Source organism: Dromiciops gliroides, chromosome 2, assembly GCF_019393635.1.
Source record: "Dromiciops gliroides isolate mDroGli1 chromosome 2, mDroGli1.pri, whole genome shotgun sequence".
NCBI lineage: Eukaryota > Metazoa > Chordata > Mammalia > Microbiotheria > Microbiotheriidae > Dromiciops > Dromiciops gliroides.
The window spans coordinates 537629443-537653206 of NC_057862.1; the positions used below are offsets into that span (position 1 = coordinate 537629443).

Here is a 23764-nt window from a genome sequence, read left to right on the forward strand (position 1 = left end):
TATGGCAGATGGAATTTTTAACGTGATCCTACTTTTATCCACAGGCTAGGTAGATTCACATACTAGCTATAATAACATTTGATTTTCAGAATTCCAAGAATAAGTACACACAATCATATTACATGACAAAAGTACCTTTAATAATTCTGACTTTGTAGCATGTAGGATGGGCAACCAGGTGGCACAGTGGATAGAATACTAAGTGTAGAGTCGGGAAGACTCATCTTCCTGAGTTCAAATGTGACCTCAGTCTCTTATTAGCTATGTGACCCTGGCTAAATCAGCTAACCTTGTTTGTCTCAGTTTCCTCATCTGTATAACGAACTGAAGAAGGAAATGGCAAACCAGTTCAGTATCTTTGCCAAGAAAACCCCAAATGGGGTCATGAAGAGTTGGACAAAAGCATGTAGACTGTCTTAATATATAAGTTCTTGTGGTTGTATACCATTTAGGTGACACTTCTGTTGTGCATTGTATCAATAATATTAATATTACTGGAAAACCTATTCAGAATTTGGGACTTCAATATTTTCAGATATTTGAACATAAGCAAGATATTATCAAAGCCTGTATTAATATTTAATATCTGACAAATTTCCATGTTCTTTCATTTTTTTTTTTTGGCTATACTTGATGGCAAATGTTTGAACTTAGTAGTTACAGAACACTGCAATGGTGCCAAAAACACTTATTAAGCACACATTCTTTGAAGGATGCTGTTTTATCTGATTTTGTATATAATCAACTATAATAATAACTATTGATGTTGATTTCTTCCTCACACTCCCTAACCTTCCATTTCTTCATTCTCTTTAAATACCATGACCTGCTCCTTCACTCACCTCAGCCACAAAAGTGGATGTCACCATTCTCCACAGGAAATCTCATCATAATCTCATTGTCCTCCCACCTCTATTTGCACTTTATCCCACGTTACACTCAACAAAACCTCCTCAGTGCTTCCTTAGGTCATTCATCACTCCTCTTTTCACTTGACATTCCTTCCTTTTAATCTTTAAGCTTATAGTTAGGTCTTCTCAGGTTCCTCATTCTCTTATCCCATAGCCACTCATCTCCTGCCCATCTCAGCCCTGAACTCTTTCCACCACGTACCTCCTCCACTCTTCCTCACAAGCTGCAGAACAGAGTTGGAGAAAGAAACAAAACTGTCCTTTCCTGGGTATATTATAAAGTCCTGCTCTCCATCTTCAACTCTGCCTTCACTGCACAAAAGATGTCCTTTTAGTACTCCCTAATTGATTCCCTCTCTTATTCCCCACAGAAAAAGCTATTCCAGACTTCCCCTTCTCTCACCACTTCTTCCTCCTCACTCTTAGCTGAGAGCCTTTCCTCTTTATGTACTGAAAAAAGAGACTTTTATGTGAGCTCTGTCTTCTCACATTTTAATAATCTCAAACCCCCTTGGCATCAACTCCCACGGTATCCTCCCTGGGCTCTGACAAAGCAGTAACCCTTCTCCTCTGTGTGCACCTGATCCTGTTAACTTCCACAAGATTGAAATCTCAGTTATCATCCCCTTTCCCCTCCCTCTCTCCTTTTCCCCTCCCTCTCTCCTTTTCCCCTCTCTGCTCCCCCTCTTTTTTCTCTCTTCTTCCCTTTCTCTGAGATCTTCAACTTCTTTCAGTCCATTGGCTCCTTCCCCTTTTCTCTTTCTTTTTCTTTCTTTTTTTTTTTTCTTTTTTTTTTCTTTTTCTTTTTTTTTTTTTTGGTGAGGCTATTGGGGTTAAGTAACTTGCCCAGGGTCACACAGCTAGTAAGTGTCAAGTGTCTGAGGCTGTATTTGAACTCAGGTCCTCCTGAATTCAGGGCCCCGTGCTTTATCCACTGCACCACCTAGCTGCTCCCCTTCCCCTTTTCTTTCAAACATGCCTAAGCCTTCCCTGTCATTCAGTAAACCCTACCAACCCCTTAAGCTGTCTTCCTATTTATACCCTCCCTTTCCCAGCTAGGATTTATTGGGGGCAGGGGGAAGGTCTATTTGGCCGCCTCCACTTCTTCTACTCCAACTCATACTCAGTTGATTTCATTGCTTTCTAAACTTGTCACCCAGTGTAAAAGCTCCCTCCAAAGTTACTAGTGATCTCTATTGTCAGGTGATGGACCTTTCTTAGTCTTCAACCTACTTAACCTGTCCTGCTTCATTGGACAAGGTGGATCACCTGGATGCTCTCCTCTCTGGGTTTTTGTTTGCCCTGCTCTCCTCCTAGCTCTTCTCGTACCTGTATAACTGATCCTCTCCACCTGCTTTTCTGGATCATCCACATGAGGGGATCTATATCATGCACTCTAGTTCTGGGTGTTGCTCACTATTCTAGACCCTTGTCTGTTCTCCCTTTGCACTCTCTTGGCAACCTCATCAACTTGCATGGAATTTTGCTCACAGATCTACATGTCTGGCTAGGTGGCACAGTGTATAAACTCAACTTTGTGAATTCATATCTGGCTTCAGACGCTTAACTAACTGCATGACCCTGGGCAAATCACTTAACCCTGTTTGCCTCAGTTTCCTATCTGTAAAATGAGCTGAAGAAGGAAATGAAAACTGTTCCAGTATCTCTGCCAAGAAAACCCCAAATGGGCTCACAAAGAGTCGAATATGACTAAAATGACCAAACAACAAACTTCATAGCCCACCTGAGTTGTGTCCTTGAGCTTCAGTCCCAGATCACCAATTGCCTATTGAATATATCAAAGTAAATATACTAGAGATATATTAAACATGTCTAGAATGGAATTCATTCTGCCCCCCCCCCACATACACACACCCCTGCTCTTCTTCCTACTTCCCCAATTTCTTTTAAAGGCTTCGCATTCTTTCCATTCTCCAAGGTTCGTAACCTTGACATTATCCTGGACTTCTCACTCACCCTCATCACACATTCCTGGTCATTTTCCAAGTATTGTCATTTTTACTTGTCCATAGCATCTGTCACATTTGTCCCCTGCTAGTTCAGGCCCACATTATTTCTCTCTTAGATTATGGCAGCAGCCTCCTGATTGATCTCATGCCCTCAAACTTCTCCCCACTGTCTACCATCTTATGTACCACTACCAAAAATACTTTACTTTAAATGCTAATCTGTCATCTGACTTCCTGAAATGCCAAACTCAAGCACTATCTTTCTTTATGAAGCCTTTTGTAATTCACCCAACTACTACTACGCTCCCTTATATTTAACTACTTTATATTTATTGACTTTATATTTATTTTGTATGCATTTATTACCTGTTGTTTTTCCTATTAGAATGTAAATTCCTTGTCAATAAAAATGGTTTCATTTTTTGTTTTTGTATCTACAGTGCTGAATGTAGCACTCAGTACACATAGTAGGTGTCTAATAACTACTTGTTTGGGTGATTGTAAACTTTCAAGAACTTATATAACTCAATGCACATTATAAACATTATCTCATCTAAATTTTTGACAACCCAGTGAAATAAATGTTGTAATCATTAAATTTCCATTTTACAGATGAAGAAACTGAGGCTCAGAGAATTAAAATGACATTTCTTTTTTTTTTTTTTAAGGTTTATTTGTTTGTTTTTGCAGGGCAATGGGAGTTAAGTGACTTGCCCAGGGTCACACAGCTAGTAAGTGTCTGAGGCCAGATTTGAACCTCAGGTACTCCTGAATCCAGGGCCATTGCATTATCCACTGTGCCACCTAGCTGCCCCCTAAAATGACATTTCTAGGTCAATTACAATTAGTAATTAACTGAGGGAGAATTTGAATCAATGTCTTTCCAAGCAAAGGCTAGTATAGTACTCTGTCCTCTATTGTGCTGTCTTATAATTCTATTGGGACTTCTGCTTTTTCAACAAAGAGGCTCAAGATAGTATTAGTATTAGCTAAAGTAATATGTAATCCTCAGAGTTCACAAGAGTCAGTATACATTATTCCCTATTTTATGATAAAAATAAGCAAACTTTTTTTAAAAATAAGTCTTTGCCTCAGGACACTTAACACTTACTAGCTGTATGACCCTGGGGTAAGTCACTTAACCCCAATTGCCTCACCAAAACAAACCCAAAACAAAAATAGATCTTTAAACACTGAGTCCTGCAGACATGCATGTCTCTATATCTAGTATGGGTAGTATGTTGTTATTTTAGTGCCTTGCCTGTAGTAGGTACTTGATATTTGTTGAATTAAATGAGTGAATTAATGAATGCAATGAATTTGGGCCCCAAATGAACACTGACATTGTCAAAGGGGATTTGTTACCAGAGGCATGATGACCTCTGCCTACTTGAGCAGAAAGATTCACTGATTCTTTTTACCTTATTCTGAAAGCCTTCAGCTGGGCTGTTTGACATCTCACAGTGCTTTGATTTCCTTCTGGCTAGATGAAGGACCACCAGATCTTACCATCTGTCCAACACTGTGCTCTAAGATCCTCTTGGCTTTACCACCTGTCCTGCCTCTAAACCCTGCTGTCCCTGGCACTATAATTTGACTTATTTATATAACTTAAGGACCTCTGGGCCTTGCTGGGTTCTACTGCTTACCTGTAGGACTGTCATACTATTTTATATTGTTTCTTCCAATTGGAGTATGTGCTTCTTAAGAGCAGGGATTATCCTTATTATTATTTTTATTTGTATCTCTAGTGCTCAACATAATCCTAGTTCTTGATACATAGTATGCATTAATAAATGTTTCATTCATTCACGTGCATTCATTGTGTATGGAACTAGGGAACATTCACCAATAATTATTCAGGAAATGTTTCAGTGACCTACAAGAAATGCTGGGGAATGTCAAAATAAAAATAATCATAAGGGGCACCTAGGTGGCACAGTGGAGTAAAGCACGGCCCTGGATTCAGGAGGCCCTGAGTTCAAATCCAGCCTCAGAAACTTGACACTTAATAGCTGTGTGACTCTGGCAAGTCACTTAACCCTCCTTGCCCCACCCAAAAAAATCATTAAAAAAATAAATCATAACCCTTGTTCTCTCAAGGGTCTTAATACCTATCTAGAGTAGGTCAGTCATGAGCATAGTGATAGTGTTTCTTCTTTAATTTCCTCTCAAAACAAGGTAGGAGAGACAATAAATAGCTTCTTCCCCAGAGATCAAATCTGACCAATTCATTAATGTTCCTCTTTACATATGACTCTGGATCTTGCGGTGCATGTGTACTAAAGTAACTTTTGGTCCTTCATATGCTTCACTCACTTGACCGTATGCCAACTTCTTGCCTGCTGAAATCTACAATAATCGTTAGGCCAATCCTGGTTAGCCAAATTCCTAGTCCTGGCACCTCTTGTCCAGCCTGGAATCCTTTTATCACTGACACCTTCATGTGACACAGAAGACTAAGCTATAATAATGTTGTATTTCTAACGTGTTGCAATGGCATGAGGCTTCACTTGTGTCTCTTAAGTTATGAAAGACCATTATGCCACTTTGACTAATAAGACAGGATGGTCGTCAAGTTAGTAGATGGTACTTCAGTTGTCTTTTTGATATTCTGGTTTAACATAAAATAATATGTAACTGAAGTTTAATTTATCTTTAAGGGTTGTTAGAACACACAAAATTGGGATATGCCATGCTTGTCACCGTGACCAATTATACTTTGCTCATCCTTATAGCCAATATATTTTTCTCCAAATACCAGTTTATTGCACTAACATTCTTCTCTAGAAACTAGCCAACAGTTAATCAACAGGTCAGGAATGTACCTGTTGATATAGGTAACAGTTTACTAATTTGTTGGATTTTAAGTCATGCATATACACACACTCACACATGTACGCATTCTCCTTCACTTTGTCTCCCTTGAGGTTGGTTTTCCACGTTAGGTTATTAGTAGCTTCCTGGTAGAATGCTTTTGGTAAATGGTTAAGCAGAAAGGCAGCCCTGATGTCATTGTCAGAAGGCATAGCTGGATTTTTTTGTAGTGAGATTAAGTTCTTAAACTTCTTTTGTTTCTGATGAATCATCCTGGAGCATGTGTTCCAAATATTTATATTCCGCAGTGGGCCAAATACCATAAACTTTTGGACTTCACATACTTTTAGGTTCTATCCAAATGTGTGATTAAATTAATAAATCCATTTGAAATAGAGACTTGGGGAGAAATGCAGCATCATGACTTAGATCATAATACATATTGTGTGTTGCAAAAATTATATGATGTCTAGCTCTTGGGTGACATAGCCACAAAGATGATGATGTCATTATCAGCATTTACCATTAATGATGGTAGACTGAGTCAGGACATAGTGTGGTCACTAAGATAAGTTTTTTGTTCTATCATATATCTTTATTGGTAGCTGAAAATAGAGGTTATTGGATTTCAAATCCTGTCTCAAAACTCTTAGTAACTGTATGACTCTAAGTTACTTAATCTTACTCTACCTCAGTTTGCTGATTTATAAAATGAGGGGGGGTTGGATTTTACAGGCTCTAAAATATATGATCTATAGTTCTTTCTCATGTTCTTATATCATTGTGGTATAGTGGGATGAGTATTGATCTGTAAGTAGTGTCCTGTCTCTTCTGGTAGCCAGGCAACTGTGGGTCAAGTTTCTTCCATTTTCAAAACCTTACTTTTGGTATTTGTTAAATAGGGTTAAACTTGGGTAAACTTAGTGAAATTTAAAACACTCCATAAATGTAAGCTATTATTATTATAATGGTAGTTGAAAGATTTACTGTATTGAGAATATTTAAAAGATAAGCTTGTGTTGGTGAAAGGTGTTATTTATTCTGATCTTTCCTCCTCTCCATTCCTCTCTCCCTTGCCTTTATGGGGATAGTGTGGTTATATTCTGTCTAATTTAGAAGTTTCTTACTAGGGAATTGACATCAAGTCTCTAGGCCTGTTTACTTTGTATATAAATGAGGAGTGTGGATAAGTGATTCAAAATTTCATTGTAAGTTTAAGAGGTTTTTAGAGTGAAAAGGAATTCAAGCCCAATGACTTTATTTTACGTATGAAAAAAACTGAGGCACAAGAGGTTGAGGGCCTTGTCCAAGGCCATTCAGGGTAGCAAGTTGGATTCAAAGCTTGTCTTCTGACTCGAAATTCTACCCTTTCCACTGTACCATATTACCTCTTTAGTACAGAGAAGTTTGGGTAACAGCATGTTTGGGAGAGCAGAATATCTTAATCCTATTGAATTGTACATACACACACCACACACACACACATACACACATACAAACACAATTGAAATTTCTGGGATGTAGTCACTTTTGAGGTTCTTTCATAGATTCATTTCGTTTTTAAGCGGGAGGGATCTTAAGGAAAAATCATTTAGTTCACTGTGTTTCATTTATAGATGAGGAAACTAAAGCCCAGAAGATTTACTGGCTTGTCAAGATTGCACAGTGGCAAAGCCATTTACTGAAACTTTCTGCCCCATCCTATGCTCTTACATCGGCTGGCCTGGCTTAAGTGGTATTGAGTGGGATGAAATGTTGAGGCAGATTGCAAATCTGTTCTGCAGATGACATTTGTCGAAATTTTCTATCACTGGTTTGGCCTGTATGGATGGTGGTTAAAATTGTGTATCCCAATACAAAATGAGAGGAAGCATTGACAAGAGAAAAGAAAGCGTGCTGGATTGGATTCAGAGCTGCTTCGGGACTTCCTGCCTTTGTCATCTTGTGTAATTGTCTACTCTGAGTTCATTTCCTAAGTAAATTGAAGATTGGATGATAAACCTTTCCATCTTTTATAGCTATGAGTTTGTACTTATATAGGAATTTTACATGAATTTATTTATATGACTAGTTTGTGTTTATATGACATATAATTTGTAATTATCTAGAACAGTACACAAGCAGCTTCAACCAGCTGAAATAAGCCCTTCCTAAGTTGTGGAGTGTTATTTGCTCATATATTTGCTAATGTGTGGGAGAGGAAGAAATTTTTGCTAATATCGTTACTTGGCAAGATATCTTTAGCTCTTTAATGTTAGTAATCATTTATTAAGTACCTACTATGAGCCAAGCACTAGGAAAACAAGATAAAAAGAAAAAAAAAGTTTCCTGCTTTTTTTTTTTTTTTTTTTTTGGTGAGGCAATTGGGGTTAAGTGACGTGCCCAGGGTCACACAGCTAGTAATGTTAAGTGTCTGAGGTCGGATTCCAACTCAAGTACTCTGACTCCAGGCCAGGTGCTCTATCCACTGCACCATCTAGCTGCCCCTTCCTGCTTTTTTTTAATGTAAGGAGCTTACATTCGGGTCAAGAGATATGACTGAATACAAAATGTAGACGAAATAAGTGCTATGTAAATTTCAGGGTGGAAACAGCAGATGCCATACTACAGTGAGGCCAAAAGGATGAGGATTTGAAAAAACTCCTTTGAATTTGTCCGTTGGATCATTGGTAAACTTTGGGAGTCATGAGGTTGGTAGCCAAATTGCAAGAACTTGAGAACTGAGCAATTTAAAGAAAAAATTGGGTTGTCCCAACAGAATATCATGTTTCAAGTTTCACCTGAAAAACTACTTTTATACTGGAATGGCACATTCCCATTTTAAGATGTTCAGGCAAAAAAAAAACCCCCAAAAAACCCAAGCCTTTTGCTATTCCCCTGGGGAACGAAGGAATGGACCGACAAAGGTGTTCACTTTTGCTCCTTAAGGATTCCACATTCCCATCCATCTTTATTTATTTATTTTTGGCAGGGCAATGAGGGTTAAGTTGACTTGCCCAGTGTCACACAAGCTAGTAAGTGTCAAGTGTCTGAGGCCGCATTTGAACTCAGGTCCTCCTGAATCCAGGGCCGGTGCTTTATCTACTGTGCTACCCTAGCTGCCCCGCCCCTCATATTCATCTTTAAAGATAGACTAGGCTTTCTTTGCTTGCTTGAATGCCCAGTCCACTGAGTAAAAACATGAGCTGCCAAACCACATTGTTTCTATGGTACCTAATCTGAGGTTCCTTTATGACACTGTTCCCTCTGTTTTTGCCATGTGCAGAGTAGATTAAATTTTTATATTTTTTCCCTTTTTCTTTTTGGTCATATTGGTGAACTATTTTTTAAAATGAGAAACTGCATAGTGTGATTGAAATGGTCCTTGCTATTTTATGACTGTTAGGAACTTTAAGTGGAATCAGGCTCAGAATTGTGAGTCAGGAAACAGGGATTCAAGATCTGAAGATCCTACTTTGACTCTATAGCTAAACTAAATTAAATAGAACCAGACAGGTCATTCTCTGATCATAAACATGAGTAGATCTGGTTGCTTAATGCTTAGATGATGTTGAGAGACGTGCTAAATTTACAGAATGAAAAAAAAAATATTCTGTCTCTAAGTGGCCAGTTATGTTGTTTTTCTTAAAAAGAGAAGATATATAGAAGATCCTAAATTAATCATGAATGTTCAAAAATAATACAGGTTTGTGCTTCACAGGGTAACCCAGCAGTATTAGAAATATAACATTCAAACTTTTTACATAAACGTATAGAGAGAATAATTTATACAATAACAATACTGGATTAACAGGTTTTGTAAGTCTGTAAGAAATCTACACTACAGTGACCATTCATGGTTCTAGAAGACCCAATGATGAACCATTCCAAACCTTACAGAGAGATGATGAATATGGTTCTAGAATGTTACACACAATGTTGCATGTGTTTTCTAATGAGGTCCTTGTATTATTAGCTATATTTTTGTTAGGAAAAGACCTTCCATGAAGTAGGAGTAATCTCTAAATGTTTACAATGTAAATACAATACATATCAATACAAATTTAACCATTAATGTACATGTGAAGAGAGGTTAAAGCAGCTTCTTCTTTAGATCCAACCCATCAGTGGTTTAAGACTAAAAAACTTGACATTGTGGGCGCACAAAGAAATCATTTGTGCCTAAGGGGAATTCATTGTAAAGACAAAGTTAAAAAGAATAAAGCAATTCCTTCTTCATCTAAACTTCAGTGCAGAAAGCAACTCATAAAGGGATTCTCTGTGGAGGGTAACATTCAGTTTGTAGATGACATAGTGCTGATTGCATCAAGCCCAAGAACAATGCCTGAGTCTTCCGATAGAGATCTATAATCACTCAGGAGAATTTGGGATACACATCCACATTAAAAAGACCAAGTGGATGAAAACTATTGATTATCCTATTTTCAACATAAACTTTGGATGGATATCTTATAGAGCTTATTCCATAATAATTATCTACAACAGTATAGACATTGACTTGGGCCCACATTTCAACAGGAGGAAGAGAGTGGACTGGATTACTTTATATTCTTCATACTGATCATTTTTTAATAGTAAGAAAGGACAGAGGAAGGGAATAAGCATATATATGGTGCTTTACAGTGTGCTAGGTACTGTGCTAACTAACATATTTTTGCAAATAATATCTCACTTGATCCCCAAAACATCCCTGTGAGTTTGATGATATCCCCATTTTACAGGTGAGGAAACTGAGGCAAACAGATTAGGTGACTTGCCTGGATTCTTACACCACATAAGTGTCTGAGGCAGGATTTGAACTCATCTTCCTGACTTTAGATCCAGTGTTCTGTCTTCACTACTTCACTGCCAGCTACAATGGAATAATCTATGAAAGAACAAATGAAAAAAAAAATTTAGTAAGGATATACTATGTTCAAAACACTGTGCTAAGTGCTGGAGATACAAATGGAAAAGTAAGACTGTCCCTGCTTTCAAAGAATTCATATTTCTAATAGGCCCAATGGCCATTTGGGGCATCAGCAGAGCTGATGGTTAATGTATTTTCTCTAATGTCATTTCTTTTCTTGGGGGGGGGGGGTTGCAGGGCAATGAGAGTTACGTGACTTGTCTAGGGTCACACAGCTAGTAAGTGTCAAGTGTCTGAGGCCAGATTTGAACTCAGGTCCTCCTGAATCCATGCCTGGTGCTTTATCCACTGCACCACCTAGCTGCCCCTCTAATGTCATTTCCATTAAAAACTCTTGTTTTCTGATATTAAACTATTTGATCACACCAGTGACTTTGGTGATGAGAACTTTGAGTCTTCTGTAGCTATGATTTTTTAAAAGAAAAGGGATATATAGCACTTGGCAAAAGAAGTTGATTCCATTGGATAATTATTATTGGGACCAGTCAGGAAGCAGGATGGTGGTATAGGGGATTATGCTATTCGCCTGCTAGGCTCTTGGGCTTACTGCTTGTGGTGATAGTTGGTCAGTAGTTAATATTGGGGGTTACAGGGTTGGCAGGCTCCTTCTCACAGTGATTGCTTCTTTTGATGATGACTAGTAATCAAGATGGAAAAAGGCCCTGTGGTTTGGTGGGGCCTAGCCATCACTCACTAATGACTCTTGGCCCAGGATCTTGAGGCTATCTCTCCCAAAGTTCATGAGGAGTAGTGATTAAGATACTTATACCCTTTTCCTTTTCTTCCTTTCCTTCTTTCTCTCCCTTGAAATGCCACCTTTTGTATTTCCCTCAGGATGTCTTGCTTCTTCAGCTAGATTGTTTGCTTCCTTAGTCAATGTTTCGTCCAATAACTCCATATAATTTGTTTAATTATTCCCCAGTACATTCTCCACTTTGTTTACAGTTTTTTTTTTGCTACCACAAAAAGTGTTGCTATGAATATTTCAGAATATATTGTCTTCTACTCACCCATTATTTTTTGGTGAGGCAATGGGGATTAAGTGATTTGCTCAGGTCACACAGCTATTTCTACCCATTAAATTTAAAAGATAAGAGAAGCAGGAGAAAAATGAGAAATTAGACAGTAGCTACCTTTGTCCAGACATAGTGCATAGAAAGAGGAATAAGATGAGATAAAGCTGGAGTGATAGTTAGATTATAATTTTAGAGGGCCATGAATGGAAATGTCAGCACAGTGAGTTTATACAGTATTTGGAGACAGTGCAGGTATTTCGGAGGTTTTGAGTACTTTGAATGATATTCTGAATATACTGCATTAGAAGATTAAATTTGGGGTAATGAGAAAGACAAGATAAGACAAAGAACAGTATGAGAATAACTGAGGTCTCTCTTCTATCGGTAAAAAGTGATTGGAATTGGTCAGTAATTCTCCAACTGTGCTCCTTGGACCCCTGAGAATCCACAGTACACTTTCAGGAGATCTGTGAGGTCAAAACTATTTTCATAAAAATATTGAGATGTTCATCCATTAAAATACTCTTCCCTTTTTCTACTTATCTGTACGAGCCTAGATTTTCTTCATACACTTCAACCAAAGCAGCATATCACAAGATTGAATGTAGGAGCAGATATGAAAATTCAGCTATCTTCTATGAGGTCAAATCAGGAATTTTGTGACAATATGTAAAATGATGCTACTTTTCACTAATTTCTAAAGATACATTATGTTAATATGCAGTGGTTTTATTTTGTCATCTTAAGTGGGAATTAATAAATGTAAGTTTTAAAATTAATTATTAGTTTTAATTTCTAATATGGTAAATATTGATAGACATAACCCACATAAACACAACAGCTCTTTGAGGTGTTTAATAATTTTTAAGAGTGTAAAGTGGTCCCACATTTGAAAAGTTTGAGAACCACTGGTCTTAGAACTAGAAAAGCATTTTCAATAGTGCAAACAAAAGGGTCTGAACTAGGATAGCCATAGTTAGAGAGGAAATGAAAAGATGGATTAAAGGATAAATAGATGAAAACCGTTAACATCTTAGAATTTACATCCTGAAAGGGATCTCAAAGATTATTTGCCCCAAACTCCTTGTTTTGCATATAAGGAAACTTACATCTAGAGAAGTTAAATTTCTTGACGAAGGTCATGCAGAATTAAGAGGCAGGATTTGAACTCATCCTCTGTCTTCACACATGTTTCTCGTTCTAGTACTTAATGCTGTTGATACTTGCCAACTGAATTGGAAGGTGAGGTTGGGAGGGAGAGAGAAGAATTGAAGATGACTCTGAAGTGCTGAGCTTTCTTGATTCAGAAGGGCCAGCATAAATATAGAAGTTGGGGGGCAGAAATAGGCTTGAGTGTGGTGGAGAGGGGAGAAGATGATTGCAGTTTTGAAGTTTGAGGATGTGGCCAGAAGCCTAGTCTTGAGTAAGCAGTTAGAAATATAAGCACAGAGTTTTGAGGAAAAGTTGGGTGGAATGCCACTGGAGAGTCATCTGTTTAGACCCGATGATAATTGGAGCCATTGGAATGGATGAAATCACCAAATGAGCTACTGTATAGTGGGAGGAAATTCACCTTTAAGCACCAGGAGGAGAATAAGGAGCAAAGGAGATAAGACATAATGAGAAAGACATGTCATAGAAATTGTAGAAAAGGGGTGGTTAACATATAATATAACATACTTCTATTGGCTACTTTCGAGGCTCTGCTCAAATTCCACTGCTGGGGACTTTCCTCTGAAATTACCTCCCTTTCGCATTGTTTATATTGTGTATGTACATTGTTGTTTGCACAATTCTCCCCTATTAGAATGTGAACTCCTCGAGGGGAGGGATCATATCTTTGCCTTACTTTATATCTCCACTGCCTGATCCATCTATAATAAGCACTTAATAAGCCAACGGACTTCATTGATGGTGAAGACAGAGGAAAAAGGTCATTAGATTTAGTGATAGATTATTAATAAATCAAGAGAAATCAGTTTCAGGTGTGGATAGAGGAGGGAGAACAAGTGATAAAGTGGAAATAATGAGTATAGATTACTCTACCTAGAATCTTGACATTAAAGGAGAAGAGGGAAGATTACAGTTTTATTCATTCATTGGAAACAGTTTGGGGTAAGTGACTTGCCCAGGGTTACACAGTTGGTTAAGTGTCTAAGGTAGAATTTTAACTCAGATCCTCCTGACTCCAGAGCCAGTGTTCTATCCACTGTGCCACCTAGTTGCGCTGGGGTTACAGTTTTAGAAGGTCGCAAGGTCACTTTTTCTTTTAAAGGATTATGGGAGATCTCAGTATGTTTATAGGGCAGAAGAGAAGGGCTAAGGGGCAAGAGAGAGAGAGAAAGGAGGGTTTGTTAAGGGCTAAAATTCTAGCTAAACTGTCTAAAATATCTGAGTGGTCGCCAATAAATTATAAGCTTTAGCAAGAGTTAGACTTTTAAGCATTTATTAAGGAGAATAAGAATTTGGTAAAGAGAGAGAAAGGCCTAGATTCGTATCTATTAAAGGGAGAGCACATTTCTAGCTCCGCTCTCCACCAGAGTCCAAAGGAAAGAGAGTGAGAGCAAGCGCCAGTCTCTTCCTTCCTCCTCCCACTAGCCCGCGTCACTTCCTGACGCCAAAGAAAAGACTCCTGGTCTTGCCCTCAAAGACTGTCACTTCATGGGCAGAACTCTTCTACAGTAAGTCTCCAGCAGGTGGCGTTATTCCAATCGTTACAGGTTGATGGATTATATAGATGGCATCAAGGATACAGTTGGAAAGCTTGGCCATGAGCTAAGAGGAGAATAAACCCATGCCAGGAGGAAAAGAGAGGAAGATGCATGAAAATATTTAAAAGTTTAGAGTTAATGAATGAAGACATATAGTTGTATAACTTTTTAAACCCCCAAAGAATATAGTGAGTTAATTCTTTAACATTATCAATGAGTGACCTTGGTGAAGTTATTTAACTTTTCTGAGACTCAGTTTCTTTATCTGTAAAATGAGAGATTAGACTTAATTTTCTTTAAGGTCCTTCCAACTCTGTGTGCCTATATCCTAATATTTTAGAAGATTTCTATGGAGATTTGGGACTACAGTGACTTAGATACATGGAAATTTGAATCATGTTATTATGCATTAATATTTTAGCAATGCAGTATTGTTTTATTTTCAAGGAAAGATGCAAAATATTTGTTTCTAAGTTATCAAGTCCAGAGCATTGCTATTTTGAGCTCTCATATAACAACTGATATGAAATTTGCCAAACCTGAAGCATTATGATAATGTCAAATAGTTTACATTTAATTTGAAAATCAGCTAATTTGAGAAAAAGACAGTCCCCACTCTCACCCCACAATAGCCACAGGGACATGCAGTCCTGAAGGTTATTATTAATATGCAAGAGCAAACCTTGGTAATATCTTTCCTTAGGAAAATGAAGTAACTCTGAGTCAAATGTTGTTTTTGCATGACTTTCATTTACCACTAAAAGATTATAAACCTTCTCCTCCCCAAAGAATCATAAAATGTTACAATGAGGAGGGATAAATCTCAGAAATTTGGTACAATCCTCTTGTTTTCTAGAGATAGAGAAATTTGACTTCAAGGTCACAGTTAGAGCTGGAACTAGAACCAATGACATTGTGAAGAGTTTAAAAAATAAGGAGAAAGGAACACCTTGTTCCTTTTTCTAGTGCCTTGTCCCTTTTAAAAAAACAGCCTCAGTCAACTCCTTTCTGTGTAAAACACACTGTTCCCAAGCCCACTTCTAATAGCAGAGAAATAATGTCTTTATCCCACAAGTGACCTTACATTTCTATAGTTAAAGGAACAGGAAAACTACAATAAGCTTTGTTCTAATTTCTTTCTTCTCCTTAAATAGATGACCCAGGAGGCTTGGTTTATAGTTTGAGACACCCAACACCTTTGGTTGTTTTTGTTTTGTTTTGTTTTGTTTTTTGTTTTTAATCATTTATTTATTTATTTATTTTGGTGAGGCATTGGGGTTAAGTGACTTGCCCAGGGTCACACAGCTAGTAAGTGTTAAGTGTCTGAGGCCAGATTTGAACTCAGGTACTCCTGACTCCAGGGCCGGTGCTCTATCCACTGTGCCACGTAGCTGCCCCCACCTTTGTTTTTTATTCTTCAAGTAGCACTGTCCGCTCCATGTTTCATGCTGATGGTAAAACAGTGTGAATGAGTAGTTGTTGGGAAAACACATGTATGCATATAAATCTATGTGTGTATAGAGATATATATATACACACATACAGACAGACATGCATATATTGATATATTGATAGACATGTATATGTCTATATATACATGGATATGTGTATGTGTGTGTATATATCTACTCTTCCAACTTCACTTTAACCATTTATTTTAAACAACCCTGTCAAACTATTAATCAGTGAAGGAATCTAGTAGATTTTAATTTGAGGTTCAACATCTCTCTTTTCTGATAATGTTTCCAGAAGAAACGTAGCCATAGAAAAAGAAAAGAAACAAAGGACTGGTTATCTGAAGTCTGCATCTAAATTGCTCTTCTCAAACTATAGGGTTCACCATGATTCTGGAAATGATTATGATACCAAGGATGGAAATACAGCTATTTCTTCTGTATTGGAATGGGGATAGGCCTCACTTTAAGGAAACAGAGTACAATAATATCCCATTTATCTTGAATTATTGGAAAGGAGATAATTCTGTGTGATGTTACCATGGTGGTTCACTTTTACCTTTCAAGTTCCTATACTTTAAAAAGTTAACTACTTTATAAAACAAAAATCTTAACAAGGTGTATGATATACTTACTTGTTCTTTTAGATGGAATATTTGCAGCGTTAGCCTTTCCCCAGACTTAGTCTCAGTGCTATACTTCATCCTTCAATATTTTACAAGATTCTTGATTTCTTCCTCTTCTCACTCACTAATGCTTAGTTAAATCCTTAATCCTTTAAAAGACCATCTCAGGCTTTATTGAGATTGTTGTGGGTATTCTTCTAAATAATGCACAGCTAAACCCCTACATCCCTTACTAGACAGCCAAAGAAATAAATCCCATGGTGGCCCAGTTTCAGGTGGTGAGCCTCTACACATTTAGCTAAGCTGGTCCTTAGAAGACAGTCTTATTGCCCAGCATGTACTTTGGGAGCATTTTCCATCTAGATATAACCTGTCGAGCCTCTCATCTAGTGGCGTATAGCTTCTGAGAACTCAGGGTGACCTCTATACCATAATGAAACAGTGTTGTAGGGATTTAGTAGAGGTAGGGTTGTGATTATGAATATAAATTATGCTACTGTGCTATAATATAGTTTGTACCTTCAGTCAATAGCTCTGGATTACTGTGCTTTTTAAGTTCCTCAGACTAGTAACGTTTTTATTTCCACTCCCCCTCATATTTTCTTCCTTGTTATCACCTTTAACTTCTTCCTTTTGTCAACTCCATCAGCTCCCCTCCCCTTCTGAATTGTTGCTATAATCCAGGAATTTAGTAGTGCTACGATTAGGGGCAAAATCATGATAAAACGTCATTGAGCTAGACTCTGAGGGGCTCTGTCACAAACAGAATTCATGGTCTTTGTGATGTCAGTTTCAGCTGTGAAGAAATCTGTTCAGTGACCTCTGGGTTCTTTGGCACATTTCACTTGTCTGAGATAACACAGTACTATTGAAAGTCACTATATTTGATTTTAGAGGACCTGGGTTCAAAATTCTGACCCTCTCACTAGCCCTGTGACTTTGGGAAAGTCACTTTTAATGTATCTGTGCCTCAGTTTCCTAATCCATAAAACAAGGTGGTCAGATTAGACAAGCTCTACACTTCTGATCTGCACTAATGGGGTTTTTTACATTTGATAATTTCAATTTGCCAAATAGATGAATTCAGATTCCTGTTACAGTGGGATTACTCAGTTTAAAATGGCGTTCTTAATGTGTTTTGTGTCATGGACAACTTTGGCTGTCTAATGAACCCTATCAACTCTGTCTCAGAATAATGTTTTTAAATGCATTAAAAAAACATGGAATTACAAACAAAACCAAAAATATTGAAACAGTTGTCAAAATGTTAAGGAAAATAATGTCTTAGACTAAGAAACCCCTGCTTTAAAGAAATCTTATAAGTTTAATCTTTAGTTAATAAACTTGTGATCTTAGTGCATGTACATAGAAAATGTTTTCATTTCTAACCAACTTTTCAAGAGCAAATCTAATTTTATAAATTACAATTGGTTATGTAGATGTTTCTCAACTTGTGTATTATGGCAAGTTTAGGACTGCCTGTAACACACTGCAGGCATTCATCTTAAAACCTTTTCAATAAATTGGCCAGCTGCCTGAATTATTCATTTTAAAGTCTCCTCACAATTTAATAATATCATCTGGTTGATTTTGAGATTTCATGAATTCTTTGAATGTCTGCCCTCTCTCTCCTCAACCAGTCTTCAATCAACTTCTGGTGTAAGGCTTTTTGGGAGGTGTCAGGGGGAAGCTAGGTGGAGCCAGTGGATAGGGCGTTAGGCCTGGAGTCAGGAAGACTTTTCTTCCTGAGTTCAAATCTGCCCTCAGACACTTACTTACTAGCTGGGTGACTGTGGGCAAGTCACTTAACCTTGTTTGTCTCGGTTTCCTCATCTGTCAAATGAGCTGGAGAAGGAAATGACAAAGCAATCCAATATGTTTGCCAAGAAAACTCCAAATGGTGTCATAGTCAGATATGACTGAAAAATAACTGAACTGAATAAAATGATTTGGGGCTAATCTTGTTCATGAGAAAGGTTCCAGATGAGGAAACCTCAAGCATGCAAGTAGAGCTGCTACCTACCACCATCATCAGAACTCAGTCTGGAACTCATGCATATGTTGATGAGTTCTTGTTCTCTGAATCCTTCTAGGAGACCCAGTCTCTGATTCTTCAAGTCCAGATTCCCATTTATGCTTTCTAGATGTCCTTCGTTGGACATGTGTTGTTGCTTTTTTTGTTTGTTTTGCCCTCTGTGTCTCCCATGCTGCTTTGCATCCCCCACCCTCGCTTCAAGTCCCTAGCCCTGGAAAGACTTCCCAATATCGTTCAGCCCCCAGAAAGATGGTGGCCCAACTTAATTGGCCAGTGCCCTGCAAGTTGTCTCATATTTGTACAACCATGTCTCCACATGATTAATTCTCATGATGCTACTTCAGACTTACATACCAGCTTTCCTTCTACTAGGACAGATAATTAAATTTTGTCATAAAGGCTCCCAAACACTTCCCAAAGCAATAGGCTTCCAGATTGACGGTGTCCTGGAAATGTCAGTCCTGTCGGCAAAACTGTCTGAAGTTGTCTGCAAAGAAGAGGATAAAGCAAGTAGAAAATGAAGCACTGAAGGATGGATTACAGATGCTGGACTGTATGACCCCTCAGTAGAAGTGAGGGCACAGAATTCATTGTGAGTCAACTCTCCCCATGTATATGAAGGATGCTATTATCCTGTTACTTTCATACCGTGTCTTTTGACTTTGATGTGTCTGGAAGACACAGCCAGGGTTGTCGGGTATCAGTGATTATTGTATATGTAGCTGCTGCCTCTTGAGACATTAAGATTTAATTTAGATTGTCAGCCTTCTCCTAGTCAACCCAGGTTGGGAATCTCAGGGACGATGTAGTATCAGTTTTCAGAATAAAAAATGGTTTTTGATCAGTCTTTTGCCACTTGGTAACCTGTTCAGAGATCATGAGTCTTTTTAGTATTGCTTTATCCTGAGTAGATTTTGGAAATGCATGGGTCAGCCCTGGTGTCTTCATGTCACTTCCCTTTCCCATATGATACTTCAACGTGTTCTTTTGTATTTATTTCCTCTTTTTTTTTCCAAAGCCTGTTTTTTGGGGTATTCTTTCAGCAATAAACACATTAAAATTTGGAACACCAAAGAGAAGATGAGTATGACCCCTGTGTGTGGATGACACACACATTTATTTAGCATTCCATATTTTTTACACAGAAACAACAAAAGTATAAAATGGAAGCAACAGTGACACACCCAAAAATCAAAAGTAAATTAACAAAATTATTCAGCTGCAGCATGCCTTGAAGGAAGAGATATGATAGGACACCCTCCAATCCATACTTTTGTGAAGATGAAAAGTCCACAGGTGTTACACATTGCACATGTTTTCAGACATTTTTTTCAATATATTGATTGGTGGTTGTCCTGATTTTTTTTTTCCTCCCTAAAAAATATCGTTCGTTATGTGGGATGGCTGGCTCTCTGTGAGGGTGAGGGAAAGGGATACTTGGGGTTACTAGTGATGATGTTTATTTTTTCCTTTTAAATTTAAATATTGCTTTAAATTTATATTTTCAATTTCTTTTGAATTTATATATTAGTAAATACTATTAAATAATAAAAATAAATTAAATAATAGAAAGATCACGCAAAATAATTAAATAATTAATTTGTTCCTTTAGATTTTAATGTTATTTTTTTCTTTAAAGATAAGGGCTCCCTATCTCACCCAGACTGAAAGTGTAGTGGCTGCTCATAAACTCATTGCCTCTACTGTTTGGCCCAGCATCTTTAAACTGCCCCATGTCCTGGGCTGATTTGCCCTCCTTAGACAGCTGGGAGGGCAGCTGGATGACAACAGGGGATAGAGCTCTGGACCTGGAGTCAGGAAGGCCTGAGTTCAAATGTGGCCTCAGACACTTCGTAGCTGTGTGACACTTGGCAAGTCACTTTAACCCTGTTTGCCTCCATTTCTTCATCTGTAAAATGGGCTGGAGAAGGAAATTGGCAAATGACCCAAATGGGGTTGTGAAGGAGTCTGACATGGCTGAAATGACTAAACATCAAGGCAATGTAGACTCATTGTGAGTCTCACCACCTTGATGCTGGACTACTTACTTAGCACAGACACCCAATAAAGCTCCCCAGCAGCAGAGAAATGAAAGCATGTACTTCCCCCACCCCTGCCCAGCTTAATTTTTTTTTAATGCTGTAAATTTACATAGTCTCTGTTGCTTTAAGGTTGTCCTAAAAACAGGGATTCGCTATACCTTAAATGATAATCTCTGTCTGAAAATCCTTTTGGTTCAGTTAAATAGGATAATTTTAATGGAGGTACCCATATTACCTTTCTTCCAGGAGGCTCATAGAGAAAACTTAACCCTTTTTCAAGTTGTTTAAACAATAAGTATTTTAAGGGTTATAATTTACAGCATGCAGAGTAGGAAAGAGACAAGGGAATCAAATATCGGTTTGACTTCTTTTTATTTAATGGTGTTTTTTCTTTTATCTGACCCAATTTCATTGGTTCAGGGAACTCTTCATGAAGAAATCCCTTATAACACATGAAGATTGACACTCGTTCTTGCCACATAATTAATGCCTCTGAGATGTTTAGTGGTAAGGTCACACAGCCAAGATGTGTGAGAGGTGAGAATTATCTGTCCTCCTGACTCCAGTCTGACTTGTCCACTAGTTCCTGGCTGCTTCTCTGTGGGTAATTATATATTAAAATAATTAAAATATAATTAAATATATTTAATTAATTATTTAATTAAAAATAATTAAAATATAATAATTTCCCAAAGGGGGAAAACTGAGGCTTGTAGAGGTGAAAATGACTTGTTCATGTTCATAAAAGTAATTATGTAGCAGCAGAATCAGGATTTGAACCCAGGACTTTGGACTCATATTATCCTTTTGTACCACACATTTCCTCATGGGTATCAAGCAAGTTTAACTGAACCCCATCCTCCCCTTTTTGAAATATCAACTATATCTACATCAATAAAACTCTCCAATTTGTTTATCTCCCAAGGGTAGGTTATGAACATGCCTATACCAGAGCATAGTTCTGGAGGTACTAGGAAGACCACATGAGTTGGGGGAAAGAAGAAGAGTAGAGAGATGGAACAGTCAAACACTTAGTGGTGAATTTCCATTGACCTTAAATGGTTGCTTGAATTTCCTATAGAACGAATGACTTGAACCCTTTGTGGAAATGAGTTCAGTTTTGTTCAGAGTGATGGTTTAAATTTTTAAAAATTTATTTAAATCTTAATTTATGGAATAAAGAAAACTTTTTATTTTTATAACAGTATAATAGAAAAGATGATTGCACATGAAACTGAACATCTTTTATGCACAACTTGCTCTTTCTCTTAAAATATATAATAAAGTTATCATGTAAATATCTTTTTTTCCCTCCCTTGCCCCTGCCCTAGAGAATGGTTACCATTAGACAAAAATATGCATGTATATGTAAAACCATTCTATACATGCTTCTTTCTCTGGCTGCAGATAGAATCTTCCTTAATATGTTCTTTGTAGTTAATTTGACTTATTCACTCAAAGTTGTTCTTAAAACAATATAACTGTTACTGTATACAGCATTCTCTTGGTTCTGGTCATTTCCCTCTTTATAATTTCTATAATTCTTTTTGAGTAGTCTGTCCTTTGAACTCTGGAGAGCTAAAAGAGATTGCATTCACACTTTAGTACAACATAGATGATGTGGTATGTAGTGTTTTTGAATAATGGAAGACCAAAGATTGAAGGCTGTCATGTTCATAAGATGTTAGTTAATTTAGTCAGATTCTAAAAGGTTGCTTATCTTAAATCTTAATTCCTGTACCTTTGCCTGCTATTTCTATTCATCTGAGAGCACTAGGATTTTAGGCTTGGTAGATTCTTCATAGTCACAGCACAGATCTAAATCTCTATTTTGTGTTTTTCTGTTACAAAAATTGTGAGAAGAATGAAATGAATTGTAGGTATTTTGGATTGGGGAGGCAAATTCATGAGAACGAACCCCAAATGCCTAGCGGTAGGTATTCTCTCTTAAAGTGTCATAAAGAAAGCAACTTGTTTGAAATCAGAGGAGGTGATATTTCGATCCCATCTTTGCTACTTAATAGCCTCCCTTTCCATTTTCTGGTTCTCCTAAATCCTATGGTAGAATAAAGGGGGAAAGTATTTATTAAGCACTTACTATGTTACAACTATGCTGTGTTAAGTGCTGGAGACACAGATAAAAAATCAGGCACGCTCTCCTCACATGGGACTCATATTCAAATTAGGCAGATAACTTATAAAGACGGTGCATCTTACTTATTTATAGGTTCAGTTTATGCATATAAAAAATCTAGTGGTATTTAAATGAAGGGAAAGAGGCAAGACAGGTGAAAATGCTCAGAGCATCTTGGGGAGTAATGCAGAGCAGATGGCCATCTTCTACTAAGAGAATAGTGGATTCAAGATTTGGTTGGGGGGGCAGCTAGTTGGCACAGTGGATAAAGCACTGGCCTTGGATTCAGGAGGACCTGAGTTCAAATCCAGCCTCAGACACTTGATACTTACTAGCTCTGTGACCCTTGGCAAGTCACTTAACCCTCTTTGCCCTGCCCCCCCCCCAAGAAAAAAGATTTGGGTGGAATTAGGTTCGCAATATCTACAAGGATGAGGTAGGGATCTGGGAATTCATTTGGCAGGGGGTATCCCATACCTACTGGGAACTTGGCAATTGAAAAGTGAGTATTGGTTGGGGAAATGAAAGGTTGATGGCTCTGCTACATGGAAGCAGGTTTCACTTGTCTCTTTTCCAGTTGCTCTTTGGTGAAATGGGATGAGGAATGTCTCAGCTCCCCAACATTGGAAAGTCAGAGGAGGTGTCTGTTCTCAGATCCTCAGGGCAAGGCAGTTGTGGTTTGAAAACATCTCCAGTTGTCCCCATGTTGTCAGTCCAAGACAAAATATCAATTTATAGAATTGTCTCTACATGGGAGTATCCAAAGAGAAATCTTCTGCACCTGTGGCAGGTTGTGGTCTGTGTGCTTTTCTGCCTCAGTACCCTCGAGTGCCTCATTCTGTCTCTTTTTTTTTTTGTTCTTTGCGGGGCAGTGGGGGTTAAGTGACTTGCCCAGGGTCACATAGCTAGTAAGTGGTCAAGTGTCTGAGGCGGGATTTGAACTCAAGTACTCCTGAATCCAGGGCTGGTGCTTAACCCACTGTGCCACCTAGCTGCCCCTCTGTCTACTCTTTTAACAAATGTGGATTATGATTTCAGAATATAGAGGAATCCTTCATTTTGTTTCAGCCACTTGAGGAGAGCAGCTAAGAGAGCAGCTATATCGGAGAGAATGTCAGGAAATATAGAATATTTCATAA

At 37.9% G+C, this 23764-nt stretch overlaps 1 protein-coding gene and 1 non-coding gene across 2 annotated transcripts in view; both read left to right on the forward strand.

The window, feature by feature from the left end:
* Positions 1 to 23764, forward strand: part of PSD3 (pleckstrin and Sec7 domain containing 3) — a 538748-nt gene that overhangs the window by 337469 nt on the left and 177515 nt on the right.
* LOC122745014 lies at positions 19481 to 19587 on the forward strand. The gene has a single exon (XR_006355323.1). It is a non-coding gene; the product is annotated as a U6 spliceosomal RNA (small nuclear RNA).